The following is a 26,609-nucleotide window of genomic DNA, read 5'->3' on the forward strand; positions in this document are numbered from 1 at the left end:
TGAATATATAGTTGATGTTTTTACTGCTGGATTGATGCCTTCTTTACTGTGAGTGAATGTGGTATCCAGAAAGTTATCTAAGAGCGTTTGGATATTTTTGTTACCGGTTGCTTTCTGGTATTCTTCTGTGCTGTTTTGGGCCCATCTGTATGAATTCCGGATGTTGTACAGCTTACTGGGCTGTAAATGTGTGGTTGTTTCCATGTCTGTTCTTTTGAGGAACAAGGCAATTTGGCTGTGATCAGACAGAGGTGTTAGTGGCTTGACAGTGAATGAGCTGAGAGAGAAAGTGTCAATGTCTGTAATCATATGTAATCACTGTGCTGTGGCCAAGAGGTGAGCAGTAGGTGAATCTTCCCAAAGAGTAACCTACCATTGACAAAGTACAGACCCAGGCTTCAACAGAGCTGCAACAGATCCCTTCCGTTTTTGTTGATGGTGCTGTCACTGTTGTTTCTATGGGGGAGATTAAAGCAGTTAGAAACAGTATGGCCTGTAATAAAGCTGTCCCCTCTTGTGGTCGTTAGATCAGGTAGTGTTCCTGTGCGCGCATTTGTGTCCCCACAGATGAGAATATTTCCCTGGGCCTGGAAATGGCACGTCTCTTCCTCAAGGGTGAGGAAGATCTCCTCTGAGTAATATGGGGATTCTGAGGGGGATATATATATTGCGCTAAGGAACACATCTTATTCTGTCAGTACAAGTTATTTTTTCAGTTTTAACCAAATGTGATATTTAACAATTTTGAGGGGATCAATTAGATTTTGTAGCTCGGATTTGTATCAAATGATCAATCCTCCAGAGTCTCTGCCTCTATGACAGAGCTGTGTTTCTGTGATGGCACAAATACCTCTTTGTAGCCTGTGGGACAGTGAATAACAATGTCTGCCTTACACCATGTCTCCTGCAGAATGATGATGTCAACATCTTTAAGGTTTTTGTTGAACTCCAGTGCTAAACTCTTCAGTCTAAAGGTTGATGAGTTTAGGCCCTGAATGTTACACGCTAACTGATAGCGATTTCATGTAGCAAAAAGAAAGAATAGCACAGTCAGAAATACAGTAACTACTAACTATTAAGTTGTTAAGAGTGAGATAAAAAGGATAACAGCAAAATAAATTATGTTCTCTCTCTCTCTATATATATATATATATATATATATATACTGTATATATATATATTCCCCATTGAACAAGTAAACGTTTAGTACAATAGGTGTGTGTGTGTGCATGCATGGGTCCGTGTGTGTGTGTGTGCGTGTTTAGTGCAGATGTATTGGAGGAGCTGTTTAATCTCACTCAATCCTACAGGGTTTTCCTGTCCTCTGACGACCTCTGCGTAGCTGCGCTGGTTCTGCTGTTGGGCCCTGTGGAGTGGAGGGGGGCCAGGTCGGGCCGGGGGGGCTTCCTCTCTGGTCTGGTAGAGGTGGTGGTCTGGGGTTGTAGGCTGGGTGGGGCCTGTGGGTCTTTGGTGGTGCAATGGTCTGGTAGGGGTCTCTGGGTGGTCCTCTGTCCAGTGCGGCATGGGGTGTTTGTCTACCAAGTCCTTTAGAGACTTGGCAAACATCCCTACTGTCTGCTTCCTCAGGTGGGAGTGGTTGTGCAGATGCTCTGGGGTGATGAGCAACGTGCACGTTTGGGAGTAGGCTACACCCCCTGGTGATGTCAGCGTTGACACTCACTCCAGAGTTCTCGTTCTCTCTCTCTCTCTCTCTCTCTCTCTCTCTCTCTCTCTCTCTCTCTCTCTCTCTCTCTCTCTCTCTCTCTCTCTCTCTCTCTCTCTCTCTCTCTCTCTCTCTCTCTCTCTCTCTCTCTCTCTCTCTCTCTCTCTCTCTCTCTCTCTCTCTCTCTCTCTCTCTCTCTCTCTCTCTCTCTCTCTCTCTCATTAAGTGGGAGAAAAGTTTCAGTAGCATCTGACTCAGCTGGAGACACAACGAAATGCAATATTTGACTGCACATCCTCCCCCCAGCTCAATAATTAGACCAATAGAGAGCAAAGTTCACCAGTGCTCCTTGACATCCCTGCGGTGAGATGGTATAATTGGCTAGTGAAAGAGTGAAACTTGCCCAGGGTATGACATGTGTATGACATGAGTGTGCACAATAGCAGTGGAGGAAGTAGCCGGCTAACTTGAACACAAAATGATAAGTCAAATTCTATGCTGGAGCAATTAGTGAGAAGAACTTGAGGGGACTCGGAGCTGTTGGCCCTACGAAGGCATAAAGCATCGCGCTGATGTGTCCACCCCTGACACTGAATGGATTGGTTCTGGTGGTGTGGGAGGATAGGAAGAAGGGAGGATTATTATTGTTTTTAAACATGTGCATGCTTTTCCCTCAGACAAAACAAAAGCTGATTCAAAAGGGGTGTGGCAGATTTTTTAACTCTTCCTGTCACGATCGTCAATGGGAGAGAGTGAGGACCAAAATGCAGCGTGTGGAAAGTACATCTTCTTTATTTAAGAAAGAAGACGAAAACGAAACGAACACTATACAAAACAACAAAACAGACGACCGTGAAGCTATTCAAACATAAGTGCTGACACTAAACACTTAGACATAGACATACCTAGAAACATTCACTCAACACAAACTCATACACTACACCCACACCCCCTTTACCATATAACCACCCAAAACGACAAAACACAAACATTCCCCATGTCACACCCTGACCTAACTAAAAATAATAAAGAAAACAAAGAATACTAAGGCCAGGGCGTTACATAACCCCCCCCCCCCTTAAGGTGCGAACTCCGGGCGCACCAGCATAAAGTCTAAGGGAGGGTCTGGGTGGGCGTCTGTCCACGGTGGCGGCTCTGGCACTGGTCGTGGTCCCCACCCCACCATAGTCACTACCCGCTTTCGTAGCCTCCTCCAAATGGCCACCCTCCACATTAACCCCACTGGATTAAGGGGCATCACCGGACTAAGGGGCAGCACCGGACTAAGGGGCAGCACCGGACTAAGGGGCAGCACCGGACTAAGGGGCAGCACCAGGATAAGGGGCAGCACCAGAATAAGGGGCAGCACCAGGATAAGGGGCAGCTCCGGACTGAGGGACGGCAGCTCCGGACTGAGGGACGGATCCTGGCTGGATGACGGCTCTGGCGGATCCTGGCTGGACGGCTCTGGCGGATCCTGGCTGGACGGCTCATGGCTGGCTGACGGATCTGGCTGCTCATGGCTGGCTGACGGATCTGGCTGCTCATGGCTGGCTGACGGATATGGCTGCTCATGGCTGGCTGACGGATCTGGCTGCTCATGGCTGGCTGACGGATCTGGCTGCTCATGGCTGGCTGACGGCTCTGGACGCTCATGGCTGGCTGACGGCTCTGGACGCTCATGTCTGGTTGGCGGCTCTGGCAGATCCTGTCTGGTTGGCGGCTCTGGCAGATCCTGTCTGGTTGGCGGCTCTGGCAGATCCTGTCTGGTTGGCGGCTCTGGCAGATCCTGTCTGGTTGGCGGCTCTGGCAGATCCTGTCTGGTTGGCGGCTCTGGCAGATCCTGTCTGGTTGGCGGCTCTGGCAGATCCTGACTGACGAATGGCTCTAGCGGCTCCTGACTGACTAACGGCTCTGACGGCTCGGGACAGACGGGCGGCTCTAATGGCTCGGGACAGACGGATGGCTCAGACGGCACTGGGCAGACGGATGGCTCAGATGGCGCTGGGGAGACGGATGGCTCAGATGGCGCTGGGGAGACGGATGGCTCAGATGGCGCTGGGGAGACGGATGGCTCAGATGGCGCTGGGGAGACGGATGGCTCAGATGGCACTGGGCAGACGGATGGCTCTGGCCGGATGAGGCGCACTGTAGGCCTGGTGCGTGGTGCCGGAACTGGAGGCACCGGGCTAAGGACACGCACCTTCAGGCTAGTGCGGGGAGAAGGAACAGGGCATACTGGACCCTGGGGACGCACATTAGGCCTAGTGCGTGGTGCCGGAACTGGTGGTACCGGGCTGGGGACACGCATCTCAGGGCTAGTGCGGGGAGCAGCATCAGGATGCACAGGACTCTGGAGACGCACAGGAGGCTTGGTGCGTGGTGCCGGAATTGGTGGTACCGGGCTGGAGACACGCACCATAGGGCGAGTGCGTGGAGGAGGAACAGGGCTCTGGAGACACACTGGAAGCCTGTTGCGTGGTGTAGGCACTGGTGGAACTGGACTGGGGCGGGGAGGTGGCGCCGGAAATACCGGACCGTGCAGGCGTACTGGCTCCCTTGAGCACCGAGCCTGCCCAACCTTACCTGGTTGAATGCTCCCCGTCGCCCGACCAGTGCGGGGAGGTGGAATAACCCGCACCGGGCTATGTAGGCGAATCGGGGACACCATGCGTAAGGCTGGTGCCATGTATGCCGGCCCGAGGAGACGCACTGGAGACCAGACGCGTTGAGCCGGCTTCATGGCACCTGGCTCAATGCCCAATCTAGCCCTACCAGTGCGGGGAGGTGGAATAACCCGCACCGGGCTATGAACACGTACAGGAGACACCGTGCGCTCTACTGCGTAACACGGTGTTCGCCCGTACTCCCGCTCTCCACGGTTAGCCTGGGAAGCGGGCGCAGGTCTCCTACCTGCCCTCGGCCCACTACCTCTAAGCCCCCCCCCAAGAATTTTTTTGGGCTGACTCACAGGCTTCCTACCGCGTCGTCGTGCTGTCTCCATTCGCCGGTATCTATCCTCGCACTGCGCCAGAGAATCCCATTGCCATTCCTCCTTGCGCTGCTCCTGTTGCTCATTATCACGCTGCTTGATCCCGCATTGGTGGGTAATTCTGTCACGATCGTCAATGGGAGAGAGTGAGGACCAAAATGCAGCGTGTGGAAAGTACATCTTCTTTATTTAAGAAAGAAGACGAAAACGAAACGAACACTATACAAAACAACAAAACAGACGACCGTGAAGCTATTCAAACATAAGTGCTGACACTAAACACTTAGACATAGACATACCTAGAAACATTCACTCAACACAAACTCATACACTACACCCAACACCCCCTTTACCATATAACCACCCAAAACGACAAAACACAAACATTCCCCATGTCACACCCTGACCTAACTAAAAATAATAAAGAAAACAAAGAATACTAAGGCCAGGGCGTTACACTTCCGCGAGGGACTCAAGTAGGATACGGAAGACTATCCTCGATGAAAGGTGGCTATCGAGGAAGGGAAGACACTGTTCCGTTCGCCTACCAACAAATTGACATTTCCTCAACCACTCATCGGTTTCCGGGTAACAGAGGAGTGAAGACAGAGGAGAGAGGGTGGAGGATGGACTTTTGCCCTAATGAGAAAAGGCCAGAGAGATGGGGGTGGAGGAGGAGAGAGTGACCTACCTTGCAGACACAGGGCAGATGGCAGGGGTCCTTGTTTAGGCTTCCATCTAGACTGCAGTTACAGCGGACACAGTTGGGGTAGCCACTGTAGCCGAAAGCACACCTGTCACACTGTTGTCCCCCATAACCCTGCTTACAGTGGCAGGATCCAGCCGTGAGGTCTGTGGGACCAGACAGGGGGAGAGGCTTCAGCAATAAACATATGGCAGCTAGATCAGCGTAGAGAGGAGAACTGTTCTGGGTGGTTAAGTAGTAGCATACCTCCTTCAGCCTGGGACTGTTCTGGGACACATGCTGGGGAGCCTGCTGGGTCACAGGAGCAGGGCTGACACGGGTCTAAGCTATCTGGACTCACCTGGAGGGAACAGGGGAGCAGGAGACTCAGGCCAGGAAAGACTTTCAACCCTAGTCACGATACAAAGCTATAGATACAAAGTGAGATCGCTATTTAGTATTCACTAATATGCGCTTCAGTCATTGCTTGGATCCTAGTCAACTGGGATCAACAGTACCAGTACATACCCCAGTGGTTCTGTAGTAGCCATCAGCACAGGTCTGGCATATACCACGGCTATGACAAAAATGTATTTTTACTGCTCTAATTAGGTTGGAAACCTGTTTATAATAGCAATAAGGCACCTCAGGGGTTTGTGGTATATGGCCAATATACCACAACTAAGGCCTGTATCGAGAACAGCCATGCCCTTAGCTGTGGTATATTGGCCATATACCACACCCCCCCGGGCCTTAATGCTTAAGTTAATCACTGTGTGGTCTTACTCTCACAGGCGTGATGAGTTAGGAAGGTCCCAGCCATCCAGGGTTTTTGCTTGTAGCGGGGGCAACAGCGGTCACAGCTCTCCCCACACGTGTTGTGTTCACACTCACAACTGAATTTCTGACAGTGGATCAAATGAAGCCATGTTACAGTGTCATCGTCACTGAAGGAAAGACTCAGATATTTTCACCCAAGAGACAACTGGAGCACACTTCACATGAGGGCTGCAGGTTAAAAAGTATTGTGTTTCCCTTTGATATTACTATCAAACGGTACATGAACTGTGCCCATGGAGAGAAAATCTAGCTCACTGTATGATTACAATGTAGAGAAGGGGCCATAGAGAATGTAAGTTGACTGACATACCTTGGTCTAGTTGTTCAGGGGACAGGCTTTAGCATGATCATAGCAGTTACACATCCCTCCAACTGAAATGTCTTTGATAGAGTAGTAATACTGGAAATACAAACAAAAAGGAAACAAGTTGAGAAAAATGGAGATCACTGGCATGAATATTTCTATCATATACTGGCTACTTCTACAAAGCTACAGCACAGCCTAGTTTATTCAAAGACACTCATTGGTATTCAGTGTTTATTTCTGAGAGTGAGAGATAATTTCATCCACAATTTCATAATTTATGTCCCTTTGGTATGACTAAATTGAACAGTATTTTGTAAATGATAAATTCCTCGCTCAATATAAGCCCTGCAATCTGTCCGGTAATTATGTGTCACACAGGAGCTCACTGGGTGACTGATTGTGTAGGCCAAAGTCAACACATGATGAGGTGGATGTTGCTCAGAAAGGAACAGATTTCTTAATTATAGCCATTTTTAATTAAGACCCATCTGTCTGGTGAGCGCAATGTAATCAACATGCCGCCATGGCCATTTCACCAATGGTGCTGGGTAGAAAGGAATACAGTAGCGGCTCACAGATGGAATACATGATGCTATATGAAAGTGATCGTGATGCGTGGTCATCAACACGTTGCTTCTTTCTTACCCGCCTGGTCACGATTGGGTCGACATCGCGGGGATCGTTTAAGGCCAGGGTCATGAGGTTGGCATTGAGGGTTCTGATTCGCTGGAACTGTAGGCGGATGTAGCGTGCAGAGGTGAAGTTCAGTAAGGTCGGGGAGGAGTCATCGGCACTCGGCCTTCCATTGATCAGAGAGGTGTGGATCTATGCCCCAGGTGCAAATTGTGAGAAACAAAGCACCGAATGGTATGGATTCTTCGTAAGTTATACAGGAAATGGGAGATCTTTAGTGACCTCTATTCAAGCTTTTCCTACACATATTTAACAAATACTGAATTCAATCTCTACTCAGCAAATCCATAAAACAGCCCCATAACAACATTTACAGCACTCCATTGCTGTGGTAAGAATTAAATACATTATTAATGGACCTAGTAAGAAAAAAAGTGATTTGGTTGCAGCTATGAAGGGTTAACCGTGTCTGGTTGCTAATTAAGGCTGTGTGGTTAGCTTGGTTGTTTTTGAAGATGTCGGAGAGAGTGACATTTCAATATAAGATCTGCGATGCTTTGACACCCGCCTACGACTCATTAGGATTTCGCTGTGATCACGCTTTACACTTTCTGTCACTATCTAAAAGGAGCCGGCTGACAGGAGCTCCTGATTGTCTGAGCAGAGCTGGGGGTGCGGGTGGGGGAGGGGGGGGGAGGTTGGTGGCTATGGACTGTACTGCTTCATTACTGTCAGTGAGAGCAGACTGTGCGATCAGTTCTCACAATTAAAAGGAGTTGCTCCGATACACAGCTGATCAAGGCAATGTTGCTGTTTGTGGAGTGAGCGTGTGTTGATGTGTGTGTATGCATTTGTGTATTCTTATTTGTGTGAGGTAGGCTTTCCTTATCCAAATCCTCAATGAAAACAAATATGGAAACCAGCACACCAGGAAATAAAACGTGCCATGTGCCTAGACTGTATGCCTAACTTGTAAACAAGATGTATAATGTTAAGGCAGCTGTGTTGATCACAACTTAAATCACGAAATGTACATTTCATTGTGAGAAGCTGGTGAGTGACTTCAAAGCTGACTGATGTAATTTAATTAAACCACCACAGCACTTAAATACTAATGTAGCTGGCAATCAAATGTTAGCAGCAAATGGCTTCCATACATGTCCATTGAAGCAAGTGAATAAATGTGCTGGTGGTCTTATTTCATGTGGGCCATGGTTGAATCTAATATACTACAGTTAAATGGAATCAAAGTTTTATGTTGTACAATTGAATTGAAATTGGATTGCAATTTGAAGTGTTCAACAAACATAATCATATCTACTTTAAAAATGAGTCCCTGTAGCTCCCGAGTGGCGCAGCGGTCTAAGGCATTGCATCTAGAGGCGTCACTACAGACCCTTGTTCGATTCCGGGCTGTATCACAATCGACCTTGATTGGGAGTCCCATAGGGCAGCGCACAATTAGCCCAGCGTCGTCCGGGGTAAGGATTTGGCCGGGATAGGCTGTCATTGTAAATAAGAATTTGTTCTTAACTGACTTGCCTAGTTAAATAAAGGATAAATAAAAGTAGCTGTTACGCCACTGCTGACCCCTATGCCCTTTCAGTGATGCTATATGCTGACCCTTGACCCCTCCATTCTCCAGGGGTTGGATTTTGGAGTAGAAAGAGGTGCAGATGACCTCATCGTCGCGGGTGTAAGATGGCGGTCCGGTGCATGGCAGAATGTTGAAGCGGGTGAGGCACTTGGTGTCCGTGATGGCGTAGTACTGCCAAGGGGGTAAAGGTCACCCCGTCCAGAGAACGCTCCAGCGCCCAGTTACCTGGCCTGGGGGAGTTGGCAGCCTTCAGGATCATATATGCTATCTGGTACACCTTAGAGGGAAATAGAATTCAGATATAACTCAGAAACTTAGCTTAAAAAATTAATTGAATCTTGAAAGTCCATCCATTTTTTTGGTATTCTTTTTTGTAACATTCTTTTGTAAATATTTATATCTTATTTTAAATATATAAATATATTTTTATTGTTTATTATTTTCTTTTGAAAGTCCTTCCTTTGTGTCCTGTGAATGTATTGACCCCGAGATTCATATGATAAGTTTCATATTCAGGTTAAGAAAACACATCTGCTCGTTCAATACGACACTGACACATTCATAGACAAGTGTAAGTCAGCTCAGTCATGTTTGATAGGAAAACCAGAGACACTAAAATAAACAATCCTGTCAGGGAGCATGGTCAAGATTATCCTTATGAAGTCTCCACTCCTGTACGTATTCTCTACAATATGGAGTCCTTTCTTTGACGTTTCGAATGGAAAAACTTATGTACATGCTTTATCTCCGTACTGGTACATTCAGAGACCCTCTGGTCTGCCCTCAGGTACTCCACCACTGAATAGCTGAAAAGAACACTAGAACATGGAAATAAAAGACTGGATCATGGGAATACGTACAGTACTGTACCCTCGAAGGACACGTGAATTTCATCAAGCAGTAAATGACAGCTCCTCAAGAAAAACAGGAAGCACAGGGGAAAGGTGACATTCTACCTTATTTGACAAAACACACAGCTCTTTTGTCGCTGACTTCTTCAAGTTAACATGTCTCCCAATGACTCAGAAAAATAAACGACCATGGCACAATCAACATAAAAAATTACTCACGGTTTGCCTTTCATCTACAGTAGATAACGGTGTAGCGTTTTGGTGTTTACAATAGAGAGAGCGCCACTCAACCCAGTACTCATCCCCTGCACTGAAACCCAATAGGATTCTGTCCAGGTAGCAGGGGAAATCTCATAAAGCCTCATTGTTTCCTTGATTCAGATGAAGCAGGAAAACAGGAAGGCTGGCTGATGGTGTCCTCACACAGCGTAGGGGGTAGGTAGGGGGGATGTTTTCCTTAATGTGATGATTAAAGGGGAGCAGTGGAGTCTGGAGAGAAGGAGAAACGAGAGCTCTTAAGTTTGCAGGGCAGAGCGTGACCTGTTAACCACGGTCTAAAACGAAAGTGTTGGAGTCACAACATGACCGTGTGGATTCCAAGCCAGGACTAGTTTTGAGCTACCAGCCCGGTGACATCAGTGACAATAGAGTCAACGCCTGCTTGGCTGTAATTCTTTGCTCCTACTTACTAAGCTCTAAGCATTAGTCACATTGACAGCCTTTGAAACAGTTGTGGGTAATTTTAAACACAGCAACAACAACAACAAAAATCGGCCGATTTGGGAGATATTTGTTTGTTTGCACATATTCTTTGTTTTGATCAAAAATTAAGTCAGAGGAGGTTTGCTGTTCCTAAAAATCTGCAGTCGCTATAAAGAATCTGAATGTAGAGCATACATGACAAGGGAATACCAGTAGTGTGTAAAGTAAAGTAGAAGTAAAACTTGGAAAACAGCAAAATAGAAAGGTCAGGTCTTTGTTCAGTGATAGATAACCTGCAAACGTCAACCATTTAAATGACTTTGCCGGGTTAAAGAATAGAACGAAGATAACTGAGCGTAGGTAGGCTATCTATTTTCCACGTATCACAGAAGTGATAAAGAATATCTGTTAAACCATCTCTTTAATTACTTTGAAATGAGGCCTATGATGCCAGAGAATTTTGAGGCGATATCTATACTGTAGGTCCATTTTTATTTAAATCCACAAAGATGTAGGCTAGCTTTAGCTACAGATAAAGCTAGGTCGCATCACTGACATTCTCAACAGGAGGTTGAGGTGCCAGAGGTCCATGGTGTGGGTTTGTTCTGTGTGCCCAAAGGTGCAAAGAATAATCCCTACAATACATAGCTAACACCTGATTTGTATTGCTAACCCGGTCTGCTAACTGCTAGCTTGCCAGCCCCGGTCTGCTAACTGCTAGCTTGTTTAGCCCCGGCCTACTAACTGTTAGCTTATTAGCATCGGCCTGCTAACTGTCTGAATCGCCGTGTCCCCACTCAGCCCAACCACTCACTGGACCCATATGTTCACTTGGCTACGCATGCCTCTCTCTAATATCAATATGCCTCGTCCATTACTGTCCTGGTTAGTGATTACTGTCTTATTTCACTGTAGAGCCTCTAGCCCTGCTCAATATGCCTTAACCAACCATGTTGTTCCACCTCCTACATATGCGATGACACCTGGTTTAAACGTCTCTAGAGACTATATCTCTCTCATTATTACTCAATGCCTAGGTTTACCTCCAATGTACTCACATCCTACCTTACCTTTGTCTGTACACTATGCCTTGAATCTATGCTATCGTGCCCAGAAACCTGCTCCTTTTACTCTCTGTTCCGAACGTGCTAGACGGCCAGTTCGTATAGCATTTAGCCGTACCCTTATCCTACTTCTCCTCTGTTCCTCTGGTGATGTAGAGGTTAATCTAGGTCCTGCAGTGCCTAGCTCCACTCCCACTCCCCAGGTGCTCTCATTTGTTGACTTCTGTAACCGTAAAAGCCTTGGTTTCGTGCATGTCAACATTAGAAGCCTACTCCCTAAGTTTGTTTTACTCACTGCTTTAGCACACTCTGCCAACCCGGATGTCTTAGCTGTGTCTGAAACCTGGCTTAGGAAAACCACCAAAAACCCTGAAATCTCCATCGCTAACTATAACATTTTCCGACAAGATAGAACTGCCAAAGGGGGCGGTGTTGCAATCTACTGCAAAGATAGCCTGCAGAGTTCTGTGTTACTATCCAAGTCTGTACCCAAACAATTCGAGCTTCTACTTCTAAAAATTCACCTTTCCAGAAACAAGTCTCTCACTGTTGCCGCTTGCTGTAGACCTCCCTCTGCCCCCAGCTGTGACCTCGATACCATATGTGAATTGATTGCCCCCCATCTATCTTCTGAGCTCGTGCTACTAGGTGACCTAAACTGGGACATGCTTAACACCCCGGCCATCCTACAATCTAAGCTTGATGCCCTCAATCTCACACAAATTATCAATGAACCTACCAGGTACAACTCCAAATTCGAAAACACGGGCACCCTCATAGATATCATCCTAACTAACTCACCCTCCAAATACACCTCTGCTGTTTTCAATCAAGATCTCAGCGATCGCTGCCTCATTGCCTGCATCCGTAATGGGTCTGCGACCAAACGACCACCCCTCATCGCTGTCAAACGCTCCCTAAAACACTTCTGTACCCAAACAATTCGAGCTTCTACTTCTAAAAATTCACCTTTCCAGAAACAAGTCTCTCACTGTTGCCGCTTGCTGTAGACCTCCCTCTGCCCCCAGCTGTGACCTCGATACCATATGTGAATTGATTGCCCCCCATCTATCTTCTGAGCTCGTGCTACTAGGTGACCTAAACTGGGACATGCTTAACACCCCGGCCATCCTACAATCTAAGCTTGATGCCCTCAATCTCACACAAATTATCAATGAACCTACCAGGTACAACTCCAAATTCGAAAACACGGGCACCCTCATAGATATCATCCTAACTAACTCACCCTCCAAATACACCTCTGCTGTTTTCAATCAAGATCTCAGCGATCGCTGCCTCATTGCCTGCATCCGTAATGGGTCTGCGACCAAACGACCACCCCTCATCGCTGTCAAACGCTCCCTAAAACACTAATGCGAGCAGGCCTTTCTAATCGACCTGGCCGGGGTATCATGGAATGACATTGACCTCATCCCGTCAGTAGATGATGCCTAGCTATTCTTTAAAAGTGCCTTCCTCACCATCTTAAATAAGCATGCCCCATTAAAACATTTTAGAACTAGGAATAGATATAGTCCTTGGTTCACTCCAGACCTGTCTGCCCTTGACCAGCACAAAACATCCTGTGTTGTTCTGCATTAGCATCGAATAGCCCCCGTGATATGCAACTTTTCAGGGAAGTTAGGAATAAATATACACAGGCAGTTAGGAAAGCTAAGGCTATCTTTTTCAAACAGAAATTTGCATCCTGTAGTACTAACTCAAAAAAGTTCTGGGACACTGTAAAGTCCATGGAGAATAAGAGCACCCCCTCCCAGCTGCCAGCTGCTCTGAGGCTAGGAAACACTGTCACCACCGATAAATCCACTATAATTGAGAATTTCAATAAGCATTTCTCTACGGCTGGCCATGCTTTCCACCTGGCTACCCCTACCCCGGTCAACTGCCCGGCACCCTCCACAGCAACCCGCCAAAGCCTCCACCATTTCTCCTTCACCCAAATCCAGATAGCTGATGTTCTGAAAGAGCTGCAAAATCTGGACCCCTACAAATCAACCGGGCTAGACAATCTGTACCCTCTCTTTCTAAAATTATCTGCCGAAATTGTTGCAACCCCTATTACTAGCCTGTTCAACCTCTCTTTTGTATCGTCTGAGATTCCCAAAGGTTGGAAAGCTGCCGCGGTCATCCCCCTCTTGGAAAGGGGGTGACACTCTAGACCCAAACTGCTACAGACCTACAGTATATCTATCCTACCCTGTCTTTCTAAGCTCTTCGAAAGCCAAGTTAACCTGTTGAGGACAGAGGGCGCTGTTTTCACTTTGGGGGAAAAACGTGCCCAATTTAAACGGCCTCGTACTCAATTCTTGCTCGTACAATATGCATATTATTATTACTATTGGATAGAAAACACTCTCTAGTTTCTAAAACCGTTTGAATTATATCTGTGAGTAAAACAGAACTCATTTGGCACAAACTTCCTGACCAGGAAGTGGAAAATCTGAAATCGATGCTCTCTTCTAGGTCCTGCCTATAAATGGGCATGATATGTATTAGTATACATGCACGTCATACACCTTCCCCTGGATGTCAAGAGGCAGTGAGAGAAGAAATGGGGTGTTTATCTTGGTCTGAGATGGAATAAATCCTCTTGGCATGACGTGTCACCAGTTTCCTGTTTTCAGGAAGGCGCAAGGTTGGACCTGGAATTGCCTTCTGAAAAGCTTTCGTTATAGGCGACTACTATCTCCGGCTTTGATTTTATTTGATACATGTGACAATATCATCGTAAAGTATGTTTTTTCAATATAGTTTTATTAGATTTTTGAAATTTATTCGGGACGTTAGGCGTGTTGCGTTGTGTGCCTTTGTTCAGAAAGGAGAGCTTCGCGCCACTTGGCTAGTGCGCTTGCTAATTCAAGAGGGAAAAAGGACGTTCTAAATCCAAACAACGATTGTTCTTGACAAAGGACACCTTGTACAACATTCTGATGGAAGATCAGCAAAAGTAGGACCCATTTTATGATGCTATTTCATATATCTGTCGAACTGTGTACTATTAGTTTTGCGCCCAGGTTTTGGGCACTCGGTCGCCATAACGTAAGCCTTATGTCGCAATGAAGTTATTTTTAGAATTCTAACACGGCGATTGCATTAAGAACTAGTGTATCTATCATTTCCTATACAACATGTATTTTTTAGTTATGTTTATGAATAGCTATTTGGTCAGAATATGTGTGTCAGAAAAAGTGTCAGAAAAAAATCCGGACGTTGTGGGAAAAAGTAGCTACGTTAGCACAATGTATAACCACTGATTTCAGCTCTAAATATGCACATTTTCGAACAAAACATAAGTGTATGTATAACCTGATGTTATAGGACTGTCATCTGATGAACCTTATCAAGGTTAGTCAAAAATTATATATCTTTTACTGGTTTGTTACGATCGCTAACTTTTGCTGCTGGGAAATGGCTTGTGTTTCTGGCTATTGTGGTAAGCTAATATAACGCTATATTGTGTTTTCGCTGTAAAACACTTAATAAATCGGAAATATTGGCTGGAATCACAAGATGCCTGTCTTTCATTTGCTGTACACTATGTATTTTTCAGAAATGTTTTATGATGAGTATTTAGGTATTTGGCGTTGGTGTCTGTAATTATTCTGTCTGCTTCGGTGCAATTTCTGATTGTAGCTGCAATGTAAACTATGATTTATACCTGAAATATGCACATTTTTCGAACAAAACATAGATTTATTGAATAACATGTTATAAGACTGTCATCTGATGAAGTTGTTTGTTGGTTAGTTTGGTTGGTTCTTGGTTAGTTAGGTTGGCTTTGTGCATGCTACCTGTGCTGTGAAAAATGTCTGTCCTTTTTTGTATTTGGTGGTGAGCTAACATAAATATACGTGCTGTTTTCGCTGTAAAACATTTTAAAAATTGGACATGTTGGCTGGATTCAGAAGATGTGTACCTTTCATTTGCTGTATTGGACTTGTTAATGTGTGAAAGTTAAATATTTCTAAAAAATATATTTTGAATTTCGCGCTCTGCCTTTTCAGTGGAATGTGGGAGGAGTTCAGCAGTACAGGTTAACAAACAGATTACCGACCATTTCGAATCCCACCGTACCTTCTCCGCTATGCAATCTGGTTTCAGAGCTGGTCATGGGTGCACCTCAGCCACGCTCAAGGTCCTAAACAACATCATAACCGCCCTCGATAAGAGACATTACTGCGCAGCCATATTCATCGACCTGGCCAAGGCTTTCGACTCTGTCAATCACCACATTCTTATTGGCAGACTCGACAGCCTTGGTTTCTCAAATGATTGCCTCGCCTGGTTTACCAACTACTTCTCTGATCGAGTTCATTGTGTCAAATCGGAGGGCCTGTTGTCCGGACATCTGGCAGTCTCTATGGGGGTGCCACAGGGTTCAACCCTCGGGCCGACTCTCTTCTCTGTATACATCAATGATGTTGCTCTTGCTGCTGGTGATTCTCTGATACACCTCTACACAGACGACACCATTCTGTATACTTCTGGCCCCTCTTTGGACACTGTGTTAACTAACCTCCAGACGAGCTTCAATGCCATACAACTCTCCTTCCGTGGCCTCCAACTGCTCTTAAACGCAAGTAAAACTAAATGCATGCTATTCAACCGATCACTGCCTGCACCTGCTCGCCCGTCCAGCATCACTACTCTGGACGGCTCTGACTTAGAATACGTGGACAACTACAAATACCTAGGTTTCTGGTTAGACTGTAAACTCTCCTTCCAGACTCACATTAAGCATCTCCAATCCAAAATTAAATCTAGAATCGGCTTCCTGTATCGCAACAAAGCATCCTCGACTTCGGTGATGTCATCTATAAAATAACCTCCAACACTCTACTCAACAAACTGGATGCAGTCTATCACAGTGCCATCCGTTTTGTCACCAAAGCCCCATACACTACCCACCATTGTGACCTGTATGCTCTCGTTGGTTGGCCCTCGCTTCATACTTGGCGCCAAACCCACTGGCTACAGGTTATCTACAAGTCTCTGCTAGGTAAAGCCCCGCCTTATCTCAGCTCACTGGTCACCATAGCAGCACCCACTCGTAGCACGCGCTCCAGCAGGTATACCTCACTGGTCACCCCCAAAGCCAATTCCTCCTTTGGTCGTCTTTCCTTCCAGTTCTCTGCTGCCAATGACTGGAACGAACTGCATAAATCTCTGAAGCTGGAAACACTTATCTCCCTCACTAGATTTAAGCACCAGCTGTCAGAGCAGCTCACAGATTACTGCACCTGTACATAGCCCATCTATAATTTAGCCCAAACAACTACCCTCTTCCCCAACTGTATTTATTTATTTTGCTCCTTTGCACCCCATTATTTATATTTCTACTTTGCACATTCTTCCACTGCCATCTACCATTCCAGTGTTTTACTTGCTATATTGTATTTACCTCGCCACCATAGCCTTATCTTTTTTGCCTTATCTCACCTCATTTGCTCACATTGTATATAGACTTATTTTTCTACTGTATTATTGACTGTATGTTTTCTTTACTCCATGTGTAACTCTGTGTTGTTGTATGTGTCGAATTGCTATGCTTTATCTTGGCCAGGTCGCAGTTGCAAATGAGAACTTGTTCTCAACTAGCCTACCTGGTTAAATAAAGGTGAAATAAATGTTTAAAAAATCTAACTAAGTCCAGAGCCACTCACTGACAAAACACCTCCATGTCTACAAATAGCATACCAAGTATCTGTCATGTAGAGTATGTGATTAGTTAGCTGTCATATATAATAGAATTCAAACATGACCTCTGTGCTCACGTCCTGTGTATGAATAACACATTTTTTCTCTGACTTAGACATACAGCATGATTGAAGGATGTCTATGTGGATTTCATATTTTTTATTCGGGTTTTTTCATATTATCGCCATATTATCAAGTGGCCCCGACGCCAAGACACACACACACACACACACACACACACACACACACACACACACACACACACACACACACACACACACACACACACACACACACACACACACACACACCTCCAACAGTGTCTGTCATTATTCAGATTTCCACTCCAGCAGGGGCTCCTGGATAACGAGGGGGAAATGAGAGCGCTGATGTCACGGGCGATAACGATACGTTCACACACATCACCAACAGCGCCAGCAGCACAGACTCATTTACCGCAGGAGATGACAGCAAGCACAGTGACTGGCCGCCGGGGAAATGTGCCTGAATGGAGCACAAATCGGATTACATTTTACAGGACACTGATGGCGAAAACACTTTGCATACAGGGCCATGGACAAAGCTAGCCCAACCATGAGGGAGGGAGTGACAGAACTTAATGGAGTTGTTCCTTGCCACTGTGCTTCTGCTTGCTTGCCCTTGTGGGCTCTAGGCCGGGTTACTGTAAAGACCTTTGTGACAAATGTTGTTGTAAAAAGGGCCATAAAGGCAAAACACAAATTGGATGTTGGGTGTTTACTGTTGGCATCAGTGGATATCAATTAAATTATTCTCAATCAATTTCTGCTGCATGCAACTACTGATTAATCCATATTCATGGTGAATTAGCAATAGTAGAACCTTGGTATATAAACCTCATTATAAACTGGGTGGTTCAAGCCCTGAATGATGATTGACTAAATGCTGTGGTATATCAGACCATATACCATTTGTATTTACTGGTCTAATTATGTTGGTAACCAGTTTATAATAGCAATAAGACAACTTGAGGGTTTGTGGTACAGTATATGGTCAATATACCATGGCTAAGGGCTGTATCCAGGTACTCCGCGTAGCGTTGTGCACTTAGCCATGGTATATTGGCCATATACCACATCTCCTCGGGCCTTATTGCTTAAATATGCCATTATATAAAAAATTGTTGAACAGATGGATTTGCTGAGGAGGGAAAGCTTTTTCCAAGAAGTAGGCCTATTATCACTGCAATTGTTTACTCTTAATGTCATATGGGACATTACATAATTGTTTTACTTAAATCTAATCTCCTTGAAACTCCCTAATCTGCCAAACAGCTTGAGCTGGGACAATGTGTATAGTTAAAGTGATTCCATCACTGCGGTGACAGGCTGGACAGAGATGAGCATGGCAAAATTTGCATTGCAAAATTGCTACCTCGACACTTCTTGTGTCAGATTTCAATCGCTAACTAAACATGGGCAGGTATGATTTATGGATGCTTGATGCCCTCAGTGAGACTCTCTCCCTCTGCATACTTACCACTCAGATACAGTATTTGGGTAAATTCCACATGTTTATTACAGTTGAAGTCAGAAGTTTACATACACTTAGGTTGGAGTCATTAAAACTCGTTTTCAACCACTCCACACATTTCTTGTTAACAATAGTTTTGGCAAGTCGGTTAGGACATCTACTTTGTGCATGGCACAAGTAATTTTTCCAACAATTGTTTACAGACAGATTATTTCACTTATAATTCACTGTATCACAATTCCAGTGGGTCAGAAGTTTACATACACTAAGTTGACTGTGCCTTTAAACAGCTTGGAAAAATCCAGAAAATTATGTCATGGCTTTAGAAGCTTCTGATAGGCTAATTGACATAATTTGAGTCAATTGGAGGTGTACCTGTGGATGTATTTCAAGGCCTACCTTCAAACTCAGTGCTTCTTTGCTTAAAATCATGGGAAAATCGAAAGAAATTGCAGACCTCCACAAGTCTGGTTCATCCTTGGGAGCAATTTCCAAACGTCTGAAGGTACCACGTTCATCTGTACAAACAATAGTACACAAGTATAAACACCATAGGACAACGCAGACGTCATACCGCTCAGGATGGAGACACGTTCTGTCTCCTAGAAATGAACGTACTTTGGTGCGAAAAGTGCAAATCAATCCCAGAACAACAGCAAAGGACCTTGTGAAGATGCTGGAGGAAACAGGTACAAAAGTATCTATATCTACAGTAAAACGAGTCCTATATCGACATAACCTGAAAGGCCGCTCAGCAAGGAAGTAGCCACTGCTCCAAAACCGCCATAAAAAAAGCCAGACTACGGTTTGCAACTGCACATGGGGACAAAGATCGTACTTTTTGGAGAAATGTCCTCTGGTCTGATGAAGCAAAAATAGAACTGTTTGGCCAGAATGACCATCGTTATGTGTGGAGGAAAAAGGGAGAGGCTTGCAAGCCGAAGAACACCATCCCAACCGTGAAGCACGGGGGTGGCAGCATCATGTTGTGGGGGTGCTTTGCTGCAGGAGGGACTGGTGCACTTCACAAAATAGATGGCATCACGAGGTAGGAAAATTATGTGGGTATATTGAAGCAACATCTCAAGACATCAGTCAGGAAGTTAAACTTTGGTCGCAAATGAGTCTTCCAAATGGACAATGACCCCAAGCATACTTCCAAAGTTGTGGCAAAATGGCTTAAGGACAATAAAGTCAAGGTATTGGAGTGGCCATCACAAAGCCCTGACCTCAATCCCATAGAAAATTTGTGGGCAGAACTGAAAAAAGCATGTGCGAGCAAGAAGGCCTACAAACCTGACTCAGTTACACCAGCTCTGTCAGGAGGAATGGGCCAAAATTCACCCAACTTATTGTGGGAAGCTTGTGGAAGGCTACCCGAAACGTTTGAACCCAAGTTAAACAATTTAAAGGCAATGCTACCAAATACTAATTGAATGCATGTAAACTTCTGACCCACTGGGAATGTGATGAAATAAATAAAAGCTTAAATAAATAATTCTCTCTGCTATTATTCTGACATTTCACATTCTTAAAATAAAGTGGTGATCCTAACTGACCTAAAACAGGGAATTTTTACCTGGATTAAATGTCAGGAATTGTGAAAAACTGAGTTTAAATGTATTTGGCTAAGGTGTATGTAAACTTCCGACTTCAACTGTATGTGCATTAAATTAAATTACCTACTTTTCTCTACTGTTCATATTCTAGTTGCTATATTACGCATTCAGTCTTTGGTTGCTTGCTTACTCCTGGTAGTATAACCAATGATAGGCTCACTGGGCTGTGCTGGAGTTAGCGAGGAGATTTTTTCCACATAATCTGATCCCTTTCATCCATCTCTATTTTTTTTTTATTCCAGGGTCCCAACTTTGTTTCATTGTATATTTAATTCAACAGTGTAAGTGACACAGTCATTAATTCCGGAGTAACCCTGCTCTCGTCTCCTGTGTAATATGACAGGCTGATGAAGGAGACATGTTTGCATGTCTATTTCCTGGAAGGGAAAGAGACAGACACAGACAGGGACCCTTTGCCTGCGTCTGCTGAGAGCCACACTCTGACCCTAAGCATAATAACTCAGCCAGGGACAAACTCCCATGAATCACCAGCCGTGGAGGCGCTGGGAGCGGGGCCACGTCTTCACGCTCACCCCTGATCATATCATAGGCCTTGGGAGGAAGGCTGAGTTACCATACCCCCTACCAAACTAATCACAATCTAGCCTCAGGATCCCCCCTCTTTTTGTTCCTCTCTCTCTCTTGCTCTCTCACACGCAAGCACACACACACATGAACAGACGCACACGCACACAGACACACACACGCACACACACACAGACAGACAGACACACACGCACACACACACACACTACCAGCCCTTGAACCCAGAAGTCACAGAGATCCAGCACACTGCTGTATTGTATTCAGAGAGTCTCCATTGGTTTGAATAATTTCCTGTTGTAGGTCAATAGTAGGGGAGTCATTACAGAGATATCAGGTATATCATGCTGATATGAGGAAGTACAGTCTCTTACGGAACACACATGCTTGAAGGGTACATAAAGGGTACATAAACACAACTACCTTCATGCTATGTTTCCGCTAGGGTTCATCTCAAACTGTTCTAAGGATGGCTGCACTCTTAGTCTGAATCCCATTGCAACTGAGATATTGTGTTGAGCAAAAAGAAGTGGGCAGGTTGCTGGTAAGAAAAAATTATCAATTTTAGAAAGTGATAGCTGTAGTGTCAGTGTCCAAGAAAATATTTGTATGAAACTTTTCATTTATTTTTCATTTCAAGTAATTGACAGAGGGAATATGGAAACAAAACTAATGTTGGTGTGATTCAGTGGTACTGTTCCTCTCCTGAGAGAGCTTGGTATCCATAACTGTTTTTTCAGATAGTCACACAGCCATTGGGGTTACACAGAGTTCAACTACAACAACCCTCTTCCCAGCCACTTGTGTATCTCACATGATGAGTTACACATAATATCTCATAGCATTTCAAAGTCTACAGCCAGCATCTTTACAAACACTCTATCCAAACCAGACTAAACAAACGTGTGAGTATGTGTCACATAAGGCTGCCAAGTAAATTAGCCTACACTGTGGACCGGGTCTGGGAACTTGGCTGACAAGTGGCTTTACAATTTCAATAGGATTTACAGTGAGCCTGGTCCCAGATATGTTTGTGCCATCTTGCCAACTCCTATGGTTATTGTCATGCCAGACAACGACCAGAGGAGTTAGCTATACAGCACTAACAGATCTGGGCCTACCTGCTGTAAATCCAGAGTGATAGTGATGTAAAGGTAGTCCATGCCGTTCTTAATGCTGGGGCTCTGCCATCATCGGTTAGTCCCATCGATGGCATATTCAATCGGGTGGTGCTCTAGGAATAACAATGAGATGAAACAAAGCATTATAATTAAGGAGACAGTGTTTGAAGATAGCAGCAATGAGTTAGCGTGTGACTTGTCACTTAAGAGCTGCTGGATATCAGATGATTGAACACTCTCAATCATAGGCTACTTATTTCTGACATTTCAGTGCTAGTTAGAAACCATGGAAACTGTAAGGAGCCTGCTAATGAAGAAACGTTGCTTATGGAGCATTAAATGATTAAAGTTGCCCTCTTGATTATGCAGTTTAATAGTTTTTCTACCATTTATGAGAGAAATCATTCATTCAAAGCATTTCCAATTGATTCACAATAAGGAGTACGAATCTGCTTATAACATGGTCATGTTCAGGCCTATTCTTACATGCTAATTATTCACCAGGCATGCAGTTGTAAGATGTGGATGAGGAAAATATGGACTCAAACATTGTCTCTCCCTAATGGCGTACTATTATGGTGGGAATGTAAATGTAAATTAACAAAAATGCCCTTTCAGTCAGACCTGAAATTACCAGAAAAATGAAAGTCTCATTATGGAACGATGAGACAAAATAAATGATGACGAGTCCATTTCTTCTCTTTTCTTCCAGACAGGAGGTCCTCTTCGCCGATAATTATTGTCTAAAAGCATTTACAGAGCAATGACCTTTCGGAGAGACTTGTATAATTACTGAACAAGGTCTGTCTGTCTGTCTGGCCCGTCAGTCTCTCTGATATCTGTGCTGCCTGCTCCCTGGACTCTAGCCTACACTGCTTAGTTGGTTCATGGAGGCCTGAGATGCGTCCCGAATGGCCCCTTATTCCCTACATAGTGCTCTGCATTTGACCAGAACCCTATGGGTCCTGTTCAAAAGTAGTGCACTATGAAAGGAATAGGGAGATATTTGGGACACATCTCAGGCCTCCATGAACCAACTAAGCAGTGTAGGCTAGAGTCCAGGGAGCAGGCAGCACAGATATCAGAGAGACTGACGGACCAGACAGACAGACAGACAGACCTCACCACTTTATTTTAAGAATGTGAAATGTCAGAATAATAGTAGAGAATGATCTATTTAAGCTTTTATTTATTTCATCACATTCCCAGTGGGTTTACATGCACTCAATTAGTATTTGGTAGCATTGCCTTTCAATTGTTTAACTTGGGTCAAACGTTTCAGGTAGCCTTCCACAAGCTTCCCACAATAAGTTGGGTGAATTTTGTCTCATTCCTCCTGACAGAGCTGGTGTAACTGAGTCAGGTTTGTAGGCCTCCTTGCTCACACACGCTTTTTTAGTTCTGCCCACAAATTTTCTATAGGATTGAGGTCAGGGCTTTGTGATGACCACTCCAATACCTTGACTTTGTTGTCCTTAAGCCATTTTGCCACAACTTTGGAAGTATGCTTGGGGTCATTGTCCATTTGGAATACCCATTTGCGACCAAGCTTTAACTTCCTGACTGATGTCTTGAGATGTTGCTTCAATATATCCACATAATTTTCCTACCTCATGATGCCATCTATTTTGTGAAGTGCACCAGTCCCTCCTGCAGCAAAGCACCCCCACAACATGATGCTGCCACCCCCGTGCTTCACGGTTGGGATGATGTTCTTCGGCTTGCAAGCCTTCCTCTTTTTCCTCGATACATAACGATGGTCATTTTGGCCAAACAGTTATATTTTTGTTTCATCAGACTAGAGGACATTTCTCCAAAAAGTACAATCTTTGTCCCCATGTGCAGTTGCAAACCGTAGTCTGGCTTTTTTTCTCGGTTTTGGAACAGTGGCTTCTTCCTTGCTGAGCGGCCTTTCAGGTTATGTCAATATAGGACTCGTTTTACTATGGATATAGATACTTTTGTACCTGTTTCCTCCAGCATCTTCACAAGGTCCTTTGCTGTTGTTCTGGGATTGATTTGCACTTTTCCCACCAAAGTACATTCATCTCTAGGAGACAGAACGCGTCTCCATCCTGAGCGGTATGACGGCTGCGTCGTCCCATGGTGTTTATACTTGCGTACTATTGTTTGTACAGATGAACGTGGTACCTTCAGACATTTGTAAATTGCTCCCTAGGATGAACCAGACTTGTGGAGGTCTACAATTTTTTTTCTGAGGTCTTGGCTGATTTCTTTCGATTTTCCCATGATGTCAAGCAAAGAGGCACTGAGTTTGAAGGTAGGCCTTGAAATACATCCACAGGTACACCTCCAATTGACTCAAATTATGTCAAATAGCCTATCAGAAGCTTCTAAAGCCATGACATAATTTTCTGAAATTTTCCAAGCTGTTTAAAGGCACAGTCAACTTAGTGTATGTAAACTTCTGACCCACTGGAATTGTGATACAGTGAATTATAAGTGAAATAATCTGTCCAAATTGTTGGAAAAATGACTTGTGTCTTGCACAAAGTAGATGTCCTAACTGACTTGCCAAAACTATAGTTTGTTCACAAGAAATGTGTGGAGTGGTTGAAAAACGAGTTTTAATGACTCCAATATAAGTGTATGTAAACTTCTGACTTCAACTGTATTGAGGATACTTGTTTCCTGAAAAAAATGTATTATATTTTAGGATATATTTACAAAGTTTATCTGCACCAGTTCATCTGACTGAATTTCTCTATCAGATAGTAATTACAACTCACAGCCTAAGGCAAAAGTGGCTGTGAGAAGATGAAGCATGGCTCCTCTCTGTGTACACACAGCACACTGTTGTGATTTACACAGTAAGATGTGTCCTCAGGTAGATAGTGAGATATGCTCACCAACGCAGGCTGTGCTTACAGAACCACAAGTCAGAGCTCTTCAAAAGTCCCTCCTCAGCAATCTCAGGCCACTTATATTTCATAGGCTGAGCCCATTGATTTTGGAATAGATAAATGATGATTGCAGTGATGCGCTTTGATGAGGGCAATGTGCAAATTGATTCTCTAAATCTTTGCTGAACGTGGTGGTACACAGTATTCCACACTCCTAATCCTACTGTACAGTATGAATAATGCTGATACAGTACAAAGTGGAGTTGTACTGTATGCAGTAGGTACAGTATAATAGTGATAGTTACCAAATGGTCTCTCGCTGTTGTTTTTGCAGATGAGGCACTGGGTGTTCCTGACTTGCTGTCCGGGGACGTGCTCCACTAGTTTGCAGTACATCTCTGGTCCTGTCTCTCCACAGGTGGCGTTGTTGCGGATCTCCACCATTGGAGGCCAGGTTCAGTACAGCTGGGAACAGACCTGAGGGAAGAGGTTTGGGAAACATAATCTACTTAATAATATTACACTATACATACAGTAGCTATATCTATCTGTAACATTGACAAAGCAATACTATCAGAGCCATATTGTAAATATAGCTGTTATATAGACAATACAAGGCTATCTGACCAATTGTATAAACATTTTGTGGCTTCTTTCACTACCGTTGTTGTAGTCCTATGGTGAATAGGCACCAGTGGGTTAGTGCTATCCAGAATCCTTGGGACATCCATACCACAAACTCTAAACTTAACCCTTACCCTAACCTTAACCTTAACCTTAACCCTTACCTAACCCTAACATTAAGCATTTAAATTTCCACGTCAAATGGGGAGTTGTATGAGTTGGACGTCCCAAAGATACCGGACAGCAAGGACCCAGGCCAGTGTGACAGGTCTGACTCAGAGTTCACCGAGAGGAAAATGAGACTCAGCCGGTATGAGAATACATAGTAGAGCCACGGTCCATCAGGTTTATACCCACAGTCTCCCCTAGCTCATAGTACTGTAGAGGGAGGGAGGGAGGGACAGCATCCTTCATACATACAGAACTGTTGATGTCAAGCATTGGCAGAAATACGACCCCAACGGTAGAGATTTCCAATCTGGCAATGGTAGGAATAGCTGAGACATCATGTCACAATCAAGGCCGGTGTTTGATGCATCTCTGCCACTCCATAAAAAAAAGACATAAACCGCCACAACGGTTTCAGCTTTCAAATTAAATACAGTATGGGGCCGTTAGTTCAGAGGAGTTTCAATGGGAGCGTAGATGAAAAATATCCACGGGGGAGTGGATAAAAGGGAGCCGTGCTTGGTTCTGAGAGAGCGAGAGCGAGAGCGAGAGCGAGAGAGAGAGAGAGAGAGAGAGAGCGAGAGCGAGAGAGAGCGAGAGAGATTCATGTTGTCCCCTGTTCTGTTATGCATCTGTATGGAAAGTGAACACTGACTGAGTCTATATCAAAGACTGGGCCCATAGCTCCAAAATAGGTCCCAGCTGTTCCTCCAGATGTCCAGGCCAGATGAACTGTGAAGAACATCTGAAATCCAAGTCAAGCTGCAGAAAATAAAGTTTTACGGATGCCTATGAGGAACTCCATGGCGCGAATAACATTGACATTCACCGACCGATGAAGGTCTAATAACACTGGCCAGATTATAAAGTAGTATGGTACCGTACAACCTCAAAAAAATACACCGTATCCCATGACTTCTTGAACTGGAAGCAATATTTGGTTAAAGTCCGTCCGCATCTTTATACTGTGAGTTTTCTCCTCACTCACCAAGCCAATAACCCAGTCTGTTTAATAAACAGTGTCTAGCTCCATTTGCAGAACCACATTCAACACAGCAGGGACTATTAGCTGGTAATTAGAGCTGAGCGGTTGTCTAAAAGCATAG

The 26,609-nt window shown here is 44.6% G+C and overlaps 1 pseudogene; it reads right to left on the reverse strand.

Annotated features, from left to right (window-relative positions):
- The window catches only part of LOC120024008, a 151,004-nt pseudogene extending 124,696 nt beyond the window's left edge, over window positions 1-26,308 (reverse strand).
- Between the last annotated feature and the right edge of the window lie 301 nt (window positions 26,309-26,609).

This window comes from Salvelinus namaycush, chromosome 29, assembly GCF_016432855.1.
Source record: "Salvelinus namaycush isolate Seneca chromosome 29, SaNama_1.0, whole genome shotgun sequence".
Taxonomy (NCBI): Eukaryota; Metazoa; Chordata; class Actinopteri; order Salmoniformes; family Salmonidae; genus Salvelinus; species Salvelinus namaycush.